This window comes from Heterodontus francisci, chromosome 7, assembly GCF_036365525.1.
Source record: "Heterodontus francisci isolate sHetFra1 chromosome 7, sHetFra1.hap1, whole genome shotgun sequence".
Classification (NCBI taxonomy): Eukaryota; Metazoa; Chordata; class Chondrichthyes; order Heterodontiformes; family Heterodontidae; genus Heterodontus; species Heterodontus francisci.
This window is the reverse complement of record NC_090377.1, coordinates 104841706-104863357: the sequence shown is the minus strand read 5'-3', so window position 1 is coordinate 104863357 and position 21652 is coordinate 104841706. Positions and strand designations below refer to the sequence as shown.

Genomic DNA, 21652 nt, shown 5'->3' with positions numbered 1-21652 from the left:
CCTTCTTGGGTTTTTTTTTTGTCTTAAATTGATCATTTTCATGGTTTGTTGAGACACCAACGCTCGGTGGGCCGAAGGGCCTGTTTCAGTGCTATATCTCTCTATGACTCTATGACCATGAAATTTACAACTTAAATATGGAAAATACATGATTCTTAAAATGCCATGACCATGAAATTTGTAAAATTTGACTGAATTTGGTAGGACCCTGCATATAATGCTCTTGTGAAGTGCATTTATTTTATTACATTTAAGGTGCTATATAAATTTAAGTTGTTGCTGTCTGGTGTGGTGGGTGCTGACTCCCTGCATGTCTTCAAGAGTGAGCTGGAGCAGTTCTTGACTGCGACAGAGATTTAGTTTAGTTTAGTTTAGAGATACAGCACTGAAACAGGCCCTTCGGCCCACCGAGTCTGTGCTGACCATCAACCACCCATTTATACTAATCCTACACTAATTCCATATTCCTACCACATCCCCACCTGTTCCTATATTTCCCTACCACCTACCTATACTAGGGGCAATTTATAATGGCCAATTTACCTATCAACCTGCAAGTTTTTGGCATGTGGGAGGAAACCGGAGCACCCGGAGGAAACCCACGCAAACACAGGGAGAACTTGCAAACTCCACACAGGTAGTACCCAGAATTGAACCCGGGTCGCTGGAGCTGTGAGGCTGCGGTGCTAACCACTGCGCCGCCAAGTGTTTAGAATAAAGAAAGAATGGCATAGGGTGGATAGAAGCAGATTGTTTCCAATAGTTGAGTGGCCATAGATACAAGATTGCATCATAGAGTAGGGCAGTGTCTTCATAGATAATACTTGGTCAATGTGATTTCCTGTTTTCTTTCATCTCTCCCCATAGCTCATTTGTGTACGGAGTGATTAGTCATGATGCTCAAGCCATCGTGAGTTGTGGAACAGGCCTGATGAACCAGCTGGTCTTTTCCTGCCTATCAATTTTGTGTGTTCATATCAGGAAATACAAAACAAAAACTCAGGCTTTTTCATTAGTTCGATGCAGAATTTGGAGTCAAAGATACAAGTGTTTAGAATAAAGAAAGAATGGCATAGGGTGGATAGAAGCAGATTGTTTCCAATAGTTGAGTGGCCATAGATACAAGATGTAATGTAAGAGATTTAGAACAAAGAACAAATCTAGAATATTATATACAGTTTTATTTTATTCTTTCATGGGATGAGAGCATCACTGGCAAGACCTGCATTTATTGCCCATCCCTAATTGCCCTTGAGAAGGTGGTGGTGAGCTGCCTTCTTGAACCATTGCAGTTCATCTGGTGTTGGCACACCCACAGTGCTGTTAGGAAGGGACTTCCAGGTTTTTGACCCAGCGACAGGGAAGAAACAGTGATACAGATCCACGTCAGAATGATGTGTGACTTGGGGGGAATCTTGCAGGTGGTGGTGTTCCCATGCATCTGCTGCCCTTGTCCTTCTCGGTGGTAGATGTCGTGTGTTTGGAATGTGCTATCGAAGTCAGCTTGGCAAGTTGCTGCAGTGCATTTGATATGTGTACACACTGCAGCCACTCTGCATTGGTGCTGGAGAGAGTAAATGTTTAAGGTGGTAAATGGGGTGCTGATCAAGAGGACTGCTTTGTCTTCGATGGTGTTGAATGTCTTGAGTGTTGTTGGAGCTGCACCCATCCAGGCAAGTGGACAGCTGTCACTTGTAGATGGTGGACAGGCTTTGGGAAGTCAGGAGGCGAGTTATTCACTGCAGAATTCCCAGCCTCTGAACTGCTCTTCTAGCCACAGTATTTATATGGCTGGCCCAGTTAAGTTTCTGGTCAATGGTAACCCCTAAGATGTTGATGGTGAGAAATTCAGAGATGGTAATGTCTTTGAGCATCAAGAGGAGGTGGTTAGGTTCTCTTTTGTTGGAGATGGTCATTGCCTGGCACTTGGCACAAATATTACTTTCACACTTAGTGATGAGGCAGAAACTATGGGCTGAATTTTACACTGCCCCATTGGGTCAGCTGGTGGCATGGGGGTGGCGTAAAATTGAGCGGAAGGCTCCGGAAGGCCTACCCGCCTCCGGTTAACTTTACAGCGGTCGGGCGGGGGAGGGAAACGGCCCACTCGCCCGAAGCCAATCAAGGCCCTTAAGTGGCCCCTTAACAGCCACTTAAGGGTCCTCGCCTGCCTCCCCGGGTATTTTGCCAATGGCACTTGTGTGGTGCTAATGCCACTTGCCACTTATCAGCCAAAGCCTGAATGCTGCGCAGGTCTGGCTGCATGTGGGCACAGACTGCTTCAACATTTGAGGAGTTGAGAATGGTACTGAACACTGTGAAATCATTGGTGAACATCGCCACTTCTGACCTTATGTTGGAGGGAAGGTCATTGATGAAGCAGCTGAAGATGGTTGGGCCCAGGACACTACCCTGAGGAACTCCTGCAGCAATGTTCTGGGGATGAGATGATTGACTTCCAACAACCACAACCATCTTCCTTTGGGCTGGGTATGACTCCAACCAGTGGAGTGTTTTCCCCCTGATTCTCATTGACTTCAATTTTAGATTGCAGGAAGGATGGGTACATACTTGAGAAGCAACAACACATTAGAGAGGAAAGGAAGGTTGGAGATGAGGCATCAGACTGAAGAGTTAAGGTGGTTTTATTTGAGGTGGGGGGGGGGATGATAGCTGATTTGAAAGGGAGTGTCTGATGGTGTCAGCCAGCCCAGGGACCAGGTAGGAATGTTGAATAATCAGAACTTTAGTGGTAATGAGGTCAAAGGGGAGTAGGTGGGTCTCGTGGATGTGATGGGCTCAGAGACCATATGAGGAGAGCTGGAAGAGAAACTAGAGATATACCAGGGTTCAGGGCTGAGGCAGGGAACAATTTGGGGTGGTGAGGGAGGTTTGGCTTGGTGAGCAAAGGGAAGGAGAGGTTGCAGCAGACAATGGTGCCAACTTGATGATGAACAGTTCCATGAGCTCCTCACTTTAAAAAAAAATAGTTAAGGTGGAGGGGTCGGGAGGAATTTAAGGATATGGTTTTTAGTGGGTGATTCTAGAGTAGATTTAGCAGAGAAAAGTGAGGCCTTGACATGGTCCAGCAGGAGACATCCTCTTTAAACTGACACTCTGAGGGGAGATGGCTGGTTTTATTTACAAGCTTACTGGTAAATCACAACAGGGAGAAAATCAATGTCTTAGCAATCACCCTGGTTGGGGACACAGAGACAAAGCACCACACTGGGCAGACAGGTTAGGAACAGAAGTCTGAGAGACAGAGTCCTTGCCTCAGAGCTAAAAGCTAAAATTAGGAACATCAGTTTTTGCTGTTCTAAGTCAGCTGAAAGAAACATAATGCCAAAAACACCTCGGCCTACCAAAAGGCACATGGCTGCTAGTCTTTCCATGCCCCGGGGTGGGGGGGCATGGCAGTCGGGCACAGGGTGCCCAATTGAGGGCCGCCCCCGCCTCCCAACCCACCCCCGGGACTCAAGACACCCCCCTCCCCCAAACGACCACCCTTGCCTCACCAGGGCACGACCAATCCCCCTGCTGAGGCATCCCAATGTTGGATAAGTGAATGAATGTAAAGAGAATAAAGGGATATGGAAACAGGGTGGGTAAATGCAATTATGTCTTTTTGTTTCCGTGGAGGGTAAACACCAAGACAGACCTGTTGGGCTGAATGGCCTATTTTTATGTTCTATCTTTTATGCATTTCTATGCATCTCCATAGCTCAATGCACTCAGGCCAGGGGTCATCTGCATTGCCGATCAAGCGGCCTGCTTTGCCCTAGATGGTGTCAACCTTTTTGAGTGTTGTTGGAGCTGCACTCATCCAAGCAAGTATTCCATCACACTCCTGTCTTGTGCCTTGTAGATGGTGGACAGGTTTTGGAGAGTCATGAGGTGAGTTACTCGCCACAGAATTCGCAGCCTTTGACCTGCTCTTGTAGCCACAGTATTTATGTGGCTGCTCCAGTTCAGTTTCTGATCAATGGCAAGCCCCAGGATGTTGATGGTGGGGGATACAGCGATGGTATTGCCATTGAACATCAAGGAGATATAGTTACGGGTGTCTCTTGTTGGAGATGGTCATTGCCTGGCATTTGTGTAGCACAAATGTTACTTGCCAATTATTAGCCCAAGCCTGAATGTTGGCCAGGTCTTGCTGCATGAGGGCACAGACTGCTTCAGTATCTGAGCAGTTGTGATTTGTAGTGAACACTGTGCAATCTTCAGTGGAGATCCCCACTTCTGACCTTATGACTGAAGGAAGGTCACTGATGAAGCAGCTGAAGATGGTTGGGCCTAGGATACTATCTTGAGTTACTCCTGCAACAACGTCTTGGGGCTGACGTGATTGGCCTCCAATAACCACAACCATCTTCCTTTGTGCTAGGTATGACTCCAACCAATGGAGAGTATTCCTCCCCACCAACTCCGATTCCTACTGATTTCAGTTTTACTCGGGCTCCTCGATTACACAACAGGTCAAATGCTGCCTTGATGTCAAGGGAAGTCACTCTCACCTCACCTTGTGAATTCTGCTCTTCTGTCCATTTTTGGATCAAGGCTAGAATGAAGTCTTGAGCGAGTGGCCTGGTGGAACCCAAACTGAGCATTGCTGCTTAAGTGCCGCTTGATAGCACTGTCAACGACACCTTCCATAACTTTGCTGATGATGGATTTAGAACGATTGGGCGATAATTGGCCAGATTGTGTGGACAGAACATACCTCATACATTGTCGGATAAATGCCAGAGTTGTAGGTGCACTGGAACAGCTTGGCTAGGGGCGCTGCTAGCTCTGGAGCATAAGCCTTCAGTACTTCAGCCGGGATGTAGACGGGGCCCATAGCCTTTTCTGTATCTAGTGCCTTCAGCCAATTCTTAATGTCACATGGAGTGGAGTGAATTGAATTGGCTGAATACTGGCATCTGTGATGCTAAGGACCTCAGGAGAAACAAAAATGGATCATCCACTTGGTACTTCTAGCCAAAGGTGGTTGCAAATAATTTAGCCTCGTCTTTCGCACAGATGTGCTGGGTTCCCCCATCAATGAGGTTGGGGATGTTTCTGGAACCTTCTCCTCCAGTTATTTGTTAAATTGTCCAGAATCATTTACGATTGGATGTGGCAAGACTGCAGAGCCTTGATCTGATCTGTTGGTTGTGGGATCGCTTACCTCTGTCTACTGCAAGCTTCTTCCATTGTTTAGCATGCATGTAGTCTTGTGTTGTAGCTTCAACAGATTAACATCTTATTTTTAGGTATACCAGGTGCTGCTCCTGGCATGCTCTCCTGCACACCTCATTGAACCAGGGTTGATCCTCTGGCTTGCTAGTAATGGTAGAGTGAGGGATATGCAGAGCCATGAGGTTGCAGATTGTGGATGAATACAATTTTACTGCTTCTGATGGTCCACAGCACCTCATGGATGCCTGGTTTTGAGCTGTTAGATCTGTTCTGAATCCATCCCATTTAGCACGGTGGTAGTATCACACAACACGATGGAGGGTATCCTCAGTGCGAAGATGGGACTTGGTCTCCACAAGGACTGTGTGCTGGTCACTCTTACCAATACTGTCATGGATAGATGCATCTGCACCAGGTAGACTGGTGAGGGCGAGGTCTAGTAGATTTTTCCCTCTTGTTGGTTCTCTTATCATTTGCTGCAGGCCCAGTCTGGCAGATATGTCCTTCAGGACTCGGCCAGCTATGTCAGTAGTGGTGCTACCAAGCCACTGTTGGTGATGGGCTTTGAAGACCCCCACCCAGAGTACAGTCTGTGCCCTTGCTAGCCTCAGTGCTTCTTCCCAGTGGTGTTCAACATGCAGGAGTACTGATTCATCAGTTGAGGGAAGGCAATAGGTGGTAATCAAAAGGAATCTCCTTGCCCACGTTTGAGCTGATGTCATGAGATTTCATGGGCTGGAGTCAATGTTGAGGATTCAGTGCCACTCATTCCCAACTGTATACCACTGCACTGCCATCTCTAGTCCGTACGTCTTGCGGTGGGGCTGGATCTATGCAGGGATCATGATGGAGCTGTCTGGGACATTGGCTGTAGGATCTGTTTGGGTCAGTATGACTATGTCAAGCTGTTTGCTTGACTTGTCTGTTGGACAGCTCTCCCAATTTTGGCACAAGTCCCCAGTTGTTAGTGAGGAACACTTTGCAGGGTTGATTGGGAAGGGTGTGAGTTTGTTGTTTTGTTGATGCCTAGGTTGATGCCAGTTCGACCATCTGGTTTTATTATTATTCAACTTTGCTGTCACGGTTTCATACAACTGAGTGGCTTGGTAGGCCATTTCAGAGCCCAGTTAAGAGTCAACCGCATTACTGAGCGTCTGGAATCACATGTAGCCCAGACCGTGTTTTTTTTAATTAGTTTCATGGAATGTGGGCGTCGCTGGCTCGGTCAGCATTTAATGCACATCCCTAATTTCCCATGAGAAGGTGGTGGTGAGCCACCTTCTTGAACCACTACAGTCCATGTGGGTTGGGAAAACCCACAGTGCTATTAGGAATGGAGTTCCAGGTTTTCGACCCAGCAACAGTGAAGGAACGGCGATGTAGTTCCAAGTCATGATGGTGTGTGGCTTGGAGAGGAACTTGCAGGTGATGGTGTTCCCATGCATCTGCTGCCCTTGTCCTTCTAGATGGTAAAGGTCGTGGGTTTGGAAAGTGCTTCCAGAGTAGCCACGGTGCATTGCTGCAGTGCATCTTGTAAGTGGTACACACTGCTGCCATTGTGCGTCGCTGGTGGAGGGAGTGAATGTTGTGGACGGGGTGACAATCAACAATTTCTACTTTGTCCTGGATGGTGTCGAGCTTCTTGAGTGTTGTTGGAGTTGCACCCATCCAGGCAAGTGGAGAGTATTCCATCACACTCCTAACTTGTGCCTTGTAGATGGTGGACAGGCTTTGGGGAGTCAGCAGGTGAGTTAGTCGCCTCAGGATTTCTTGCCTCTGACCTACTGTTGTAGCCAAGGTATTTATATGGCTACTTCAGTTCAGTTTCTGATCAATGGCAACTCCCAGGATGCTGATAGTTGGGGATTCAGTGATCATAATGCCTTTGAATGTCAAGGGGCGATGGTTAGATTCTCTCTTGTTGGAGATGATCATTGCCTGGCACTTGTGTGGTGTGAATGTTACTTGCCACTTTTCAGCCCAAGCCTGTATATTGTCCAGGTCTTGCTGCATTTCTACACGGACTGCTTCAGTATGAGGAGTCACGAATGGTGCTGAACATTGCGCAATCATCAGCAAACATCCCCATTTCTGATCTTATGATTGAAGGAAGGTAATTGATGAAGCAGCTGAAGATGGTTGGGTCTGGGACACTACCTTGACAAAATCCTGCAGTGATGTCCTGGAGCTAAGACGATTGACCTCCAACAACCAAAACCATCTTCCTTTGCACGAGGTATGACTCCAGCCAGCGGAGGGTTTTCCCCGATTCCCACTGGCTCCAGTTTTTCTGGGGCTCCTGGACATGCCATACTCAGTCAAATGCTGCCTTGATGTCAAGGGCAGTCACTCTCACCTCACCTCTTGAGTTCAGCTCTTTTGTCCATATTTGAACCAAGGCTGTAATGAGGTCAGGAGCTGAGTGGCCCTGCAGAACCCAAACTGAGCATCACAACAGGTTATTGCTAAGCAAGTGTTGCTTGATGGCGCTGTCAATGACACCTTCCATCACTTTATTGGTCGGGTTGGATTTGTCCTGCTTTTTGTGTACAGGACATACCTGGGCAATATTCCACATTGCCGGGTAGATGCCAGTGTTGTAGCTGTACTGGAACAGCTTGGCTAGGGGTACGGCAAGTTCTACAGCACAGGTCTTCAGTACTATTGCCAGAATGTTGTCAGGGCCCTTTGCAGTATCCAGTGCCTTCAGTCATTTCTTGATATCACATGGAGTGAATTGAATTGGCTGAAGACTGGCATCTGTGATGCTGAGGACTTCAGGAGGAGGCCAAGATGGATCATCCACTCAGCACTTCTGGTTGAAGATTGTTGCAAATGCTTCAGCCTTATCTTTTGCACTGATGTGCTTGGCTCCCCCATCGAGGACAGGGATATTTGTGGAACCAACCTCCTCCTGTTAGTTGTTTAATAATCCACCACCATTCACGACTGGATGTGGCAGGACCGCAGAGCTTAGATCTAATCCGTTGGTTATGGGATTGCTTATCTCTGTCTATTGCATACTGCTTATGCAGTTTGGCATGCAAGTAGTCCTGGGTTGTAGCTTCACCAGATTGCCATCTCATTTTAGGTATGCCTGGTGCTGCTCCTGGCATGCCTTCCTGCACTTTGCATTGAACCAGGGTTGATCCCCCGGCTTGTTGGTAATGGTAGAATGGGGGATATGCCAGTTCATAAGGTTACAGATTGTGCTGGAGTACAATTCTGTTGCTGCTGATGGTCTACAGCACCTCAAGGATGCCCAGTTTTGCATTGCTATATCTGTTCGAAATCTATCCCATTTAGCACGGTGGTAGTGCCACACAACACAACGGAGGGTATCCTCAATGTGAAGATGGTACTTTGTCTCCACAAGGACTGTGCAGTGGTCACTCCTACCAATACTGTCAGGGACAGACGCATCTGTGGCAGACAGATTGGTGAGATTGAGGTCAAGAATGTTTTTCCCTCTTGTTGGTTCCCTCACCACCTGCTGCAGACCCAGTCTAGCAGCTATGTCCTTTAGGACTTGGCCAGCTCGGTCAGTAGTGGTGCTACCAAGCCATTCTTGGTGATGGACATTGAAGTCCCCCACCCAGAGGACATTCTGCACCCTTGCCACCCTCAGTGCTTCCTCCAAGTGCTGTTCAACATGGAGCAGTACTGATTCATCTACCAAGGGGTGGCGGTCGGTGGTAATCAACAGGAGGTATCCTTGTCCATGTTTGACCTGAAGCCATAAGACTTCATGGGGTCCGGAATCAATGTTGAGGACTCCCAGGGCAACACCCTCCCGACTGTATAGCACTGTGCCATCTGGGTCTGTCCTGCCAGTGGGATGCCCAGGGATGCTCGTGTCTGGGACATTGTCTGTAAGGTGTGATTCCGTAAGTCTATGTCAGGCTGTGGCTTGACTAGTCTGTGGGACAGGTCTCCCAACTTTGGCAGAAGCCCTCAGATGTTAGGAAGGAGGACTTTGCAGGGTAGACAGGGCTGTGTTTGCCGTTGTCGTTTCCGGTGCCTCGGTCGATGCTGGGTGGTCCATCCGGTTTCATTCCTCATCAATTTTTTAAGCAGTTAGGTACAACTCAGTAGTTTGCTAAGCCATTTCAGAGAGCATTTTAAGAGTCAGCCACATTTCTGTGGGTCTGGAGTCACATGTAGGCCAGATCAGGTAAGGACAGCAGATTTCCTTCCCTAAAGGACATTAGTGAACCAGATGGGTTTTTGCGACAATCAACAATGGTTTCACCGCCATCATTAGACTAGCTTTTTAATTCCTGATTTTACTTAATTGAATTCAAATGTTAATTTTAAATTTCATGGCAAGTGAGGCTGTTCAGGCGTAATTATGAAATTAGTACATTGTTAAAACTCCAGTTATACTTCATTCAACATGGTGTAACTTTTTCAGGGGTTTTTACAGTGAAACTAAGAGTGTAAGACTGGAAATTCACGTCAGTCCAATAATTTCCAATTGATTGTATTCTGGGTGGGGGGGGGGGGGGGGGGGGGGGGGGAGGTGGCCTTAACTTTGAAAATGCATAGAATCAGGACAGCAATCTGGATTTACACATTATGCTGCACATATGCGGACAGTTTTGCCGTCATTACTACTGCAAAATCCAGGCTATTGTAATCTATTTCTCCCTTCTAAGATCTTGGTTCTGTCGCACAGTTTAATATCACCTGAAAATATAATAACCGTATTCTCTAAGCCCTGCTCCAGATTGTTAATAAATGTAACAAAGCAGGAAGGGATCCATCACAAATCCCTGGGCTACCCCACTAGAGACCAGACCCATTGGGAAGCAGCTCCATTTAAATAAACCTTTGCCTACAGCTCTTTAAACAATTTACAATGAATCATGTAATATCATTCTTGGCATCAACAGACTTTATTTTAGCACAGAGTCCTTCAGGTGGCACTTTATGAAAAGTTGAAATATAGATCTACCAGATTGCCTTGATCTACTAATCCTCTGATTTTTGTTTTTAGAAAACTGGATCGGATTTATCAAAGATGACTTCTGTTTTCTAAGGCCATGTTGAGTATCTCTATAATCCCTAATGATGCTTTTCATTAAATTCCCCACCATTGAAGTTAAACTGAATAACTGCCTATATAGACCTGTGATTTTAAAATAAGGGCAACACACACATCTTCCAAACTTACATCACTTTCCCAATAGTCAAAGAACCAATGAGGATGTTTACTAAGCCTGTGGAGGAACAAAATACTGGTCATCTTGCTGAACCAGGCAGCCTTCTTGCGGGCTGGGGGGAGGCGGGGCCCTCCTGGTCGGGCACCCTGTGCCCCACGGAGGGCCGCCCCCGAAGCCTCAACCGCCCCCAGCGAACAACATTCCCCCACCACCCTCAACCGAACCCCCATTGCCTGACCAATTGTTCCCGGCGAGGCCATAAAAACCTACCTTAATTCCGGGGCCGTCCTTCATCTCCCTTCTGATGCTGGGTGTAGTCCCAGCAGTGGCCACTGCTCCCGGTGGCACTGATGGGACTAAGAGCTGCCGGGAGCTCCATTAGGCAGGACTTCCTGCCTCCAGGAGGTGGAAGACCCACCCAAGACCAATTCAAGGCCTGAGGGAGTGCAGAATCCCGATCTGGCTCCCCAGGCCCGACAGAGGCGGGTTCGCCACTGACTTTTCGGCTGCTGGATGGGGCCCCGCGCCCAACGAAAAATTCCAGCCAATAATCAGTACTACCACCCCAACTCTCTTTTTTCCTTAATTAAAAACAAGAAATGCTGGAAATACTCAGCAGGTCTGGCAGCATTTGTAGAGAGAGAAGCAGAGTTACTGTTTCAGGTCACTGACCTTTCATCAGAACTTCCCTAACTTGAAGCAACTGCAAACCAGAAAAGCCCTTTTCCCCGGTTGACCGGTTTTTGGATGTATGTGCGTGTGCATGTGGGCTAGGAGATTTAATATCTCAATTCGTATATCGATTTACTTCATTATTGGTTAAGACTTGGATTTACATTAAACGGTTAATTTTGTTGTTGATTAAAGAAACCTGGTTGGTGTGCTTTATTCTGGGGACAGATAGAGCATCTAATTGTTTGTTTTGGTAAAATATGCTGTGACCTATGGAGAAGTGGGATTGAATTAACAGTGCACTCCTCCCACCTCAGTCATAACAGAATACAGAGTAAACTTTCAAAATCTGCCACTGAGACCAAATTTGGAGGTGTGGCAGATAGTGAGGGTGATGCAACAGGACATAGATAGGCTAGCAGAATGGGCAGACGTGGCAGATGGAATTTAATAAAGAGAAGTGTGAGATGATGCATTTTCGCAGAAGGGATAGGCAGAGGCAATATAGACTTAAATGGCACAGTTCTAAAGAGTGCACAGAGACAGAGGGACCTTGGGGGGGGGGGGGGGGGGGGAGGGAGGGTTCACGAGCATAGATCTTTGAAGGTGGAAGGACATATTAAGAGAGTAGTTGGCAAAATGTGTGGGATCTTGGGCTTCATAAATTGAGGTAGTGTTAAGAGAGTAGTTGGCAAAACGTGTGGGATCTTGGGCTTCATAAATTGAGGTACTGAGTACAAAAGCAGACTAGTTATGCTCAATCATTTTAAAGTTCGGGTAGGCCACAACTAGAGTACTGCATGCAGTTCTGGTCACCACACTTTGGGAAGGATGTGAGGGTCCTTGACAGGGTGCAGAGGAGATTTACCAGTCTGGTTCCAAGGATGAGGGATTTTAGCTGCAAGGTTAGATTGGAGAAGCTGGGGTTGTTCTCCTTGGTGCAAAGGAGATTGAGGGGAGATTTGGTAGAGGCGTACAAAAATATGACAAATTTAGATAAGGTAGACAAGGAAAAGCTGCCCCATTAGTTGATGGTATAAGGACTAGGGGACACAGATTTAGGGTTTTGAGCAAGACATGCAGGAGTTTGTGAGGAAGAACTTTTTTACGCAGCAAATGGTAATAACCTGGGGCTCATTGCCCATGAGGGTGCTGGAAGCAGAGACGATCAATGATTTCAAATGGAAATTGGATGGGCATTTGAGGGAAATAAACACAGGGCTACAGGGATAGAGCAGGGAGATGGGAATGATTGGATTCCTTTACAGAGAGCCAGCATGTATTTGATGGGCTGAATAGCCTCCTTCTGTGGCGTAATGACTCTGCGACTTCCGCTCACCCATCACCACAAGTGTCACTAGCATACACTGGCTCTTATTTCTCCAACACTGTAAAATTTAAAATTCTCAGGTTTAACGTCCTTCACAGCCACACCCCTCCCCATCTATATAACCTCCTCCAAGCCCACAACCAGAACTCTGCACTCGTCTCACTCTGGTCTGTTATGCATAACCCCAGCAACCTCTCAACCTCACCACTGGCAACCATGCCTTCAGTTATTCAAGCCCTACAACTATGGAATCTCCTCCCTAAACCTCTCCACCTCTCTTTTAAGGCCTTCCTTAAAATTCACATCTTTGACAAAGCTTTTAGTCAACCCTCCAAATTTCCTCTTCTGTGCCTTAAGATCCATTTTCCCCTGATTATGCTACCTATTATGGTTTTCTAAGTTAACAGTGGCATATGAATGCAAGTTGTTGTTTCTGAACCATAAATGTAATGTAGCCAAACTAGGCGTTTGTTCAACGTTTTTTAAACTGAAATAGTTATATATTGAATCACAGTCATACATCATTATAATAAACTCATGAAGTTTAAGCCCTTCCACTCATTGCATTTGCTAATGTCTTTCTCCTGGGGGACTTTATCTGGAGGTTCAGGACAAAGTAAATCCAGAAGCATCAGCAATGATGGTTAAAAGGTGAAAATAATTGCAAGTGGTTTGTTTTATCCCACAGTGTGAATGGGCTTTTGAAACTATACATTATCTGTAACATGATTTTGCCCTTAAACTATCCAAAATGTAGTGCCTCCTTTCAAATTCCTAAGGTTATAGAGTTCCATCTCCGAATGGAAGGATTTTTCTACTGTCAAATGGATCATTAAAATAAGCCATCCTTAGATTAGACAACTGTGGAATTCAGGATTCAACTTCCTCGTCTATAGCAAGCAGAAACGCGATTAAACTTGAGTGTAAAGAAAATGACCTAATTTCAAGTAGCTACATACTAAATTTCTCATTCATAAAGAAAACCGTAACTTGTCACATGCATGCGGAGTCCTTGGTTCACTTGAGCTCAATGTGTTATGTTGCTGTCCTGCCACTCGAAGCTATTATAAAAGACTGGAACTCACATCTGAAACCGTACCACATAATACACTATAACTTTCAGAATCCAATGCTTTACGTGCAGTGATTTTTTTTTTACAGAGATCTGAACAACATTTTTATTTCTAAGGTTCTCGATAGACTTTCCCGAGGAATCTTGTAGTTTATTGTTTGCAGTGGAGATGTTCAAGTTCAGTGCACAGTGCTACACCATGTAGTCTACAGAGAATTTCTGTTAATATACACATCTTACAACAAAAGAACTAACGCCAAATGAAGTAAAGGTATTCAAATAGAAATAAATACCGAAAACAAAAATACACTATTAAAAGTGTACTGATGTCTCTATTCCTGTGAAGTGCCTTTTCCTACATTAAAGTTGTTATTGACAAATAAGATACAGGAAATGATTAGATCAACTTTGTACATGTCTTGCAGTGCAAACTGTTACATTCACAGGTTTGCTTTACACAGGAGCAAATCTGTTCTGGAAATTGTGTTTTCATGTGTCTTTGGCTTGCTGCAAGAACATTGTTTCCGCATGATTGCACACTGTCTACAACACCTTTAAGAAACATTATACATTAGCCTTTAGGGAGTACTGTGAAGATAAATGCTACTTCTACTGTGCAATGCACTGAAATCTACAGTTACCATTTCACTTGTTCATGTGTTTTAGCACATCAAAATATTTACATGTGCAATTTATTGCTGTTGTTGCAGTATCATGTCCTATACATTTCAATATTTATTGTCTGTGTACAGTATTTTACACTATGAAAAACTGCTGAGCATAATGATGACTTGTATAAATTTCATCCATAAATGGATAAACTATTGGGGCAAGGTTTTAAACAAACATTCTAATTCAGCAATAATTTTAACATGCAGCATGTTACTGTCAATACTGTACTGCAGACCTGAAAATATTGGGTTCACTGAAATCCTTCCAGAAGAGTATGTCTATCTTCTAGAAAAATAATCCTGCAAATATCAGAACACACAGCACTATGATGACAGCTGTCCCTTGTAATGTATGCTCACTAACAAAGAAAAACACTTCTTTTGATTATCCAGTATCTAATGCAAATCTAGAAGGTTTGCAACACTGTACACATTATTGATTACAAGTAGCGTTGTGGGAATTAGAGCTTCAGAATTAATTCAAGACTCCCAGGTGGCAAACAGCAGATGCACTGATTATTTAAAAAATCAATTAAAAGGGATACACTTATTATCATGCCACAATTGTCAGACTTTCCTACATTTACCACATACTGAAATGAGACAGAGGGCCAGAACTTGCTGGAAAAGTAACAGTGTGTCAATAACACATGCCATTAATAATATGTGCAAATTGCAGATTAAGAAATACATTGTGAGTTGTGAATCTTCAGAATCTGCTGGTCGATTTACACCACTCTGCCATTTGTTATGCACAAACATTTGCACTGTGTCCTTAACCTCGCTGTTATTTTTAAGAACTGGTTGGATTTGCACTTTACCACAGAAAGTTAAGTCTGGTAATTGACAGCACAAATACGCTTTTAACAACATGATAATTGTTAAATCAATGTGAATCAATGCTTCCAGCCCAGAAAGTGAACAATTTAAACACTGGAGTTCCATAGTAAATTATTCTTAGAGATTTTAAAATGTCAAATTTTAAAATAATTTTTCTTACGTACCCTTTGTCTTTCTTTTCTCTTTCAATCAAATCTTTATTTCTCTCTCTTTACTTCCCTTGCTGTATCTGATTTGACTCTAATTCACCCTCCTTGTCCTTTGTTCCTCGGTTTCTTTCTGAATCCTTAAATCTTATTGGTTAAGGAGACAGACGGTTGGTCTCATTGCTTACCAAGGTCCCAGATGCCTTGTCATAAGGTTGCACTTCCAGCAAATTAGAATGCTAAATGTCTTGCGCTAAAGGCTGCAGAAAAAGTCTAACCAATGGCATATGCAGTGAGATGCCCCACTCTAGCAAGTTCTGGCCCAAGATGCTTATTGTAGGCAGCAGACACAGCAGTGTGAGTGTGTTTAAATATGTGTGCATGCACTCGCCTATAAGGGAAATTCTATTTCTAGAGATGCCTCTACACAGCACCTCAACCTTTCTCAAATGGGGGAGGGGGAAAATCACACACAAACTTCACCCTGAGGCGAAGGGAGCCTTTTAATACACAATCTAAAGTTTTATTTTAAATTTGTCAAAGCTGCAAGTATGGAGTTGTTTGCAATGAAATTGCATTTCACAGGAACACAGGAACAGGAGTAGACCATTCAGCTCCTTGAGCCAATTCTGGCATTCAGTTAGACCATGGCTGAAATATTCTATTTATCCACTTTTATACCATATCCACAGCTTTTTGGGAAAATGTTCCAGATTTCCATCACTCCTTGTGTGGGGAAAAACGTGGTTCCTGATTTCATTCCTGACTGGTCTAGTTCTAATTTGAACTTCTTAATGTCAGTTTATCATTATCTGGGTTACAGGGTGGTGGGGCAGGGGTGAAAGAACATTCGCAAGTGTTTTCACCCACCATCCCATTGCCATCCAGTGAACCCAGATGGAAAGTATATGCTGATATCAAAAAAGTGCATGATCGAGTTCAGTTGTGATGCACTCACTGTTCAAATAATCTGGCAATGCATATTGGTCCATATTTTGCTGAATAAATAGCAGCATCTGAATGATGTTCACCATTATTATATGCATATCAGCCAATTGTGGTGAGGAAGAGATGCCCTGTGAATCGTCACAGGTTGCTGATTGAGGCAGGTGGGGTGTGGAGTGGGCTTGGAGTTTAGAGACCTTGGAGGCTGCGGTTGTTGCAGGGAGTCGGGTGGGGAGTGGGGTGGTGGGTTGCTGAGGGCTTTGAGCCTGGCTAGTAGGGGATTTTGTCCTTGGGTTATTGGGTGTTGTTCCTGGGCTATTGGGGTTTTTTATCCTGTGCTAATTAAGGATTCTATGCCTGGGTTGTTGGGTGTTTTATCCCGAGTCATTGGGAATTTTATCCCGAGTTATTGGGTATTTTATCCCCTAGGTTATCAAGGTTCTATCCCCTGGGTTTTTGGGGATTAATCCCCAAGTTATTGGGGGTTTTATCCCCTGGGTTATTTGGGAATTAATCCCTTGCTTATTGAGGTTTTATCTCTGGGTTATGGGGGTTTGATCCCCTGGGTCATTGGAGGTTTTATCCCATGTTATTGGGGGTTTTATTCCCCGAGTTATTGGGGATTGGTCCCTGGGTTATTTGGGGATTACTCCCCGAGTTATTGGAGGTTTTACCCCCTGGTACATTGGGGTTTTGGAACCTGGGTTGCTGGGAAGCCTGGCCCTCAGATGCATGGCATGCAGGCCCATCAGCATGTGGTTCTGCCCTGATGCCAAGAAACAGACCCTCAGCTATGGGGAAATAGCCTCACTGCCTTGTGGGTGTCTTGGGAGAAAAGGCAGCTTAGGGAGTAAACCCCGACAGAAAATCTGGAGTGGAGTCCTGTAGGCGGTTACCTATTACTTACTAGGCAGTTTTCTGGCAACTCCTGCAGCAGTGCTGGTACCAAACAGTATTTTTTCTTCCCTGCCTTAGGACAATGCTCACAATGCTGGGGACGGGGTGGGGAGGCGGGTGGGGTGGGGGAGGTGGGTGGGGTGGGGGGGGAGGAGGTGGGGAAGAGGTGCATGATTCCTGATGCTTGGGTAACTCAGGGTCTTCATGCTGTTTGCCCAGGCCTGTGCCCTAGAGAGGACACTCCAGCTTTATGGCACAACATGGGAAGAAGCACAGTTACCGGTTATAAACTCTCACTTGATTGGTGTAGAGTAAGAGTGCCAGGGGTTACTTCCAATGGTGGGAGAGATCATCGCATCTCATTGGATAGCTAGTGCCTGCCCCAAGCTGGGCAGCCCCCAGTCAGTTAGATGCTGTCCTGCCACAGCCTGCTTGCTTCAATGGGTGCTTGAAACTTAGAGAATCATTCCTCAACAGGCAGGTCAATAATCTATGCAACAGGCAAGACAAACTTAACAAAGAAGACATCAGTCTTTCGCACCGCAAGCTGGAACATAAGGACCCTGCGTGCTGGCCTTATCAATGACCTTCTGCAAGTTGATGATGCACATAAGACAACTGTGATCGACAAAGAACTCACAAGGCTCAATGTGGACATTGCTGCGTTGCAAGAAATGTGGCTCGCTCAAAGTGGATCCCTTAAAAGAGAAACACTATATGTTCTTCTGGCAGAGGAAAACCCAAGAGGCAACATGTGAGCATGGAGTGGGTTTTGCAGTTAAAAAAAAACATACTACTTGCAATGATTGAACCCCACCCCCCACAGGAAGTTCAGAGACACTTCTTACTCTTCGCTTGTCAACAAGCGCGGGTCCAGTTAACCTCATGTGCATCTATGTTCCGACACTCACCTCCACCCTAGATGTCAAAGATCAGTTCTATGAGACACTTGACAATGCCATCAGCAGAATTCCCAGCACCAAGGGATTGCACCTTCTCGATGACTTCAACACAAGGGTGGATACTGACCACATAGCTTGGCCAACATTCATAGGGTACCGGGGATTGGCAAAATAAACAAAAATGGACAGAAGTTGCTAGAGCTGTGCCTTTACCACGGACTCTGTGACAAACAGCTACTTCCAGGTCAAGCCATGCCGCAAGGTGTCCTGGTGATGTCCGAGATCATGCCACAAGCACCAGCTAGACCTTATTATCACCAAACACACCATCCTCAACAGTGTCCTCAGCTATCACAGTGCTGACTGACACTGACCACTCCCTGGCGTATAGCAAGGTCAGGCTTCAGCCAAAGAAGCTATACTACTCCAAGAAGAAAGTCGTCCTCGGACTAACACTCGCTGTACCACTGACCCGGAAAGGACCTAGGAGTTCCTCAACATCCTCGGTCAGGCTCTTTTGGACAACAACACCCAAGGTCTGAATGTGGTGTCAAAATGGAATCATCTGCACGTCACCATCTATAACTCTGCACTCATTTTGTACAGGAAAAGAGATCAGAGGAATGCTGACTGGTTTGACACTTATCGGACTGAAATGGAGTCAGTTACTGCAACCTCAAGGAGAGCCCTCACATGAGTTACAAGCAAGTCCCCAGCAAACAAAACCTGGATGCTCTCTGAGCTGCCAGAAATAAGTCTCAGCAGACTGCTCGGCACAGCGCCAATCAATACTGGCTGAAACTCTGCAAGAGCATACAATCTGCTGCTGAATCCGGGGATGCTTCAAGGAATCAAGAAAGGAACAGGCCCAGCAATAACAAAATCAGCTCCCTTGAAGACAAATACAGGAGTGATCATCGCTGAACCTAGCAAGCAGATGGAAAGGTGAGTCGAGAATTGCCTCGAGCTCTATGCAATGGAGAATGTTGTCACTGAAGTAGCTCTCACCGCCATTCCAGACTTTCCTCTTATGGAGGAGCTGGACAGCGAGCCCACCATAGTAGAGCTCAACAAGGCCACTGACTGTCTTGCAACTGGTAAAGCCTGGGAAATGATGGCATTCCACCTGAAATCACCAAAAGTGGAAAACTGGCACAGCTGCAGCATCTCCATGAACTTTTGTGTCTCTGTTGGAAGGAAAGATGTGTGTCTCAAGACATGCGTGGTGCAAACATAGTCACCTTGCACAAAAATAAGGGGGATCGCAGTGACTGCAACTATTACCGAGGCATCTCCTTGCTAAGTATTGTGGGAAGGGTCTTTGCTTGCGTTGCTCTGACCAGATTGTAGACCCTGGCGCCGCGCATCTATCCTGAGTCTCAGTGTAGCTTCAGAGCTGGCAGATCAACAGTTGATATGATTTTCTCACTTCTGCAGTTACAGGAGAAGTGCCAAACAGCACAGAACACTCTACGTTGTCTTCATTGACCTCACCAAGGCCTTCGATCTTGTCAGCAGAAATGGATTCTTCAAACTGCTGCAGTAAATAGGCTGCCCTCCTGAGTGTCATCTCTTCTTTCCTCCAAGAACATGCAATTCCATCAGCTACAATGCAGCAACATCAGACGCTTTCAAGATCAGCAGCGGGGTAAAGCAGGGCTGCATCCTGGCACCAACTCTCTTTGGCATATTATTCCCCATGCTTATATTGTGCACTTTTAGGCGACTCAAATGCGAATGTCCACCTGCATATCAGAGCTGACGGCAAGTTGTTCTGTGAGTTGCTGCTTGCTGCTAATGCTGCACTGAATCTCATAATGCAATTCACCTGCAGCAGCTTGTAGATCAGTTCTCGTGGGCCTGCAAGGAGTTTAGACTGACAACCAGCATCAGGAAGACCAAAGTTATGAGCCAGGACATAGGGACTACACCTTCCATCAACATTGATCACCTCACTTTAGAAATCATTGACAGCTTCACATACTTTGGATCAACAATCACCAGCAATCTGTCCCCTGATGCAAAAATCAGCATCAGGATGGCCAAGGCTGCAGCTGTCATGTCAAAGTTGAGAGTTGAGCATGGACCAACAGCAAACTAACTGAAAATACAAAGCTTTGCGTATACCAGACTTGCATTCCCAACACCCTCCTTTATAGAAGTTGAGCATGGACAGCTTATGCAAGCCAAGAAAGTGGCTCAGCAGCTTCCACCTCCGCTGCCTCTCCTGGCAGGACAAAGTGCCAAATACAGAAGCACACCAGCATGCAGGGATCTCCAGCATCTTTGCCCTCGGGTCAGCGGTGACTCCGTTGGCTGGGTCATGCGTGCCAAATGGATGATGACCGCATCCCCAAAGGCATGCTCTATGGCGAGTTTGCTATTTGCACAAGACCAACAGGTCACCCACATCTGCGATACAAGGATGTCTGCAACTAAGACCTCAAGTTGACCGGGATCGGAGTCGATGCATGAGAAGTCCTTGCTGCTGGCCAGAGTTCCTGGAGAATGGCTGTCAGGAAGGATGTGGGAAAAGCAGAGGATAGAAGAAACGACCAGATGACGGGAAAGAGAGCCCGGCTGAAGGAAAAAACATCAGTTGACCTCAGGCCCATGATGTTCATCCTTGCCAGCTCAGGATTACCACTCACGAGTCAGCCTCTACAGCCACAATAGGCGATATTCAACTCATAAGTGACATATATCCCAGGTGTAGTCCATCATCTTCCAAGACAGACAGATGCCTACCACTACTAAATAAAACCTAAAGTTTGGTGTGTCACACAATACTGCCATCAAAAATGTGCTTTTCATATATAATCAAGAAATATAGGTTGACGGCTACTATTTAAACATAGTTTTGCAGCAGTAAACGATACAATTCATCCACAAGGTGCAGGCTAACAACCCTTCCAATGTAAAATATAACTTGGCTTTGCTTAAAACTACATTTAAAACTTGGGGTATGGTAGTAAAGTGGTTCTGTTACTGGACTAGTAATCCAGAGGCATGAGTTCATATCCCACCATGACAGCTGAGGTACTTAAATTCATTAAATACGTCAGGAATAAAAAGCTACTGTCATGTAATAGTGACCATGAAACTGCTGATGTGTCATACAAACCCATCTAGTTCACTAACGTGCTTTAGAGAAGGAAATATGCCATCCTTACCTGGTCTAACTTATATGTGATTCCAGACCCACAGCAATATAATTTACTCTAAACTGCCCTCAGAAATGGCCAAGCAAGGCATTCAGTTATATTCAAGAAGGCAGCTCACCACCACCTTCTCACCATTCTAATGAAAGGTCACAGACCTGAAACGTTTACTCTGCTTCTCTCTCTAGTTGCTGCCAGACCTGCTGAGCATTTCCAGCACTTTCTGTTTTTATTTCATCTTCCCAAGGACAATTAGGGTTGGGCAATAAATGCTGGCCTTGCCAGCAATTCCGATAGACCATGAATAAAAAAAAATAAAAATACATATTAGTTGGGCACTACAAGACTTTACTGTCATCATTCTAAGTGGTGCAGATGTAATTCAACAAAGTCACAAACAACATATTTAAAAAGATAATAATTCTCAGGATATGGGTGTCACTGGGAAGCCTGACATATTGCCTTAAGACGATGGCGGTGGGTTGCCTTCTTTGAAGCGCTGCAGTCTGATACAATTGAGGGCAGTTACAAGTTAATCAAGTTGTGTGGGGCTGGAGCCACATAGGGGCCCAAGTAAGGTTGGCAGGTTTCCTTCCCTAAAGTAACCAGTTTTTTTTTAATTTCCAGAATGTTTTTTGTAAACTCAAAGTAAATTTTCAAACTG

At 45.3% G+C, this 21652-nt stretch overlaps 1 protein-coding gene across 1 annotated transcript in view; it reads right to left on the bottom strand.

Annotated features, from left to right (window-relative positions):
• Positions 1-21652, bottom strand: part of map2 (microtubule-associated protein 2) — a 409127-nt gene that overhangs the window by 354351 nt on the left and 33124 nt on the right. The gene's annotated exons all lie outside the window — the stretch shown is intronic.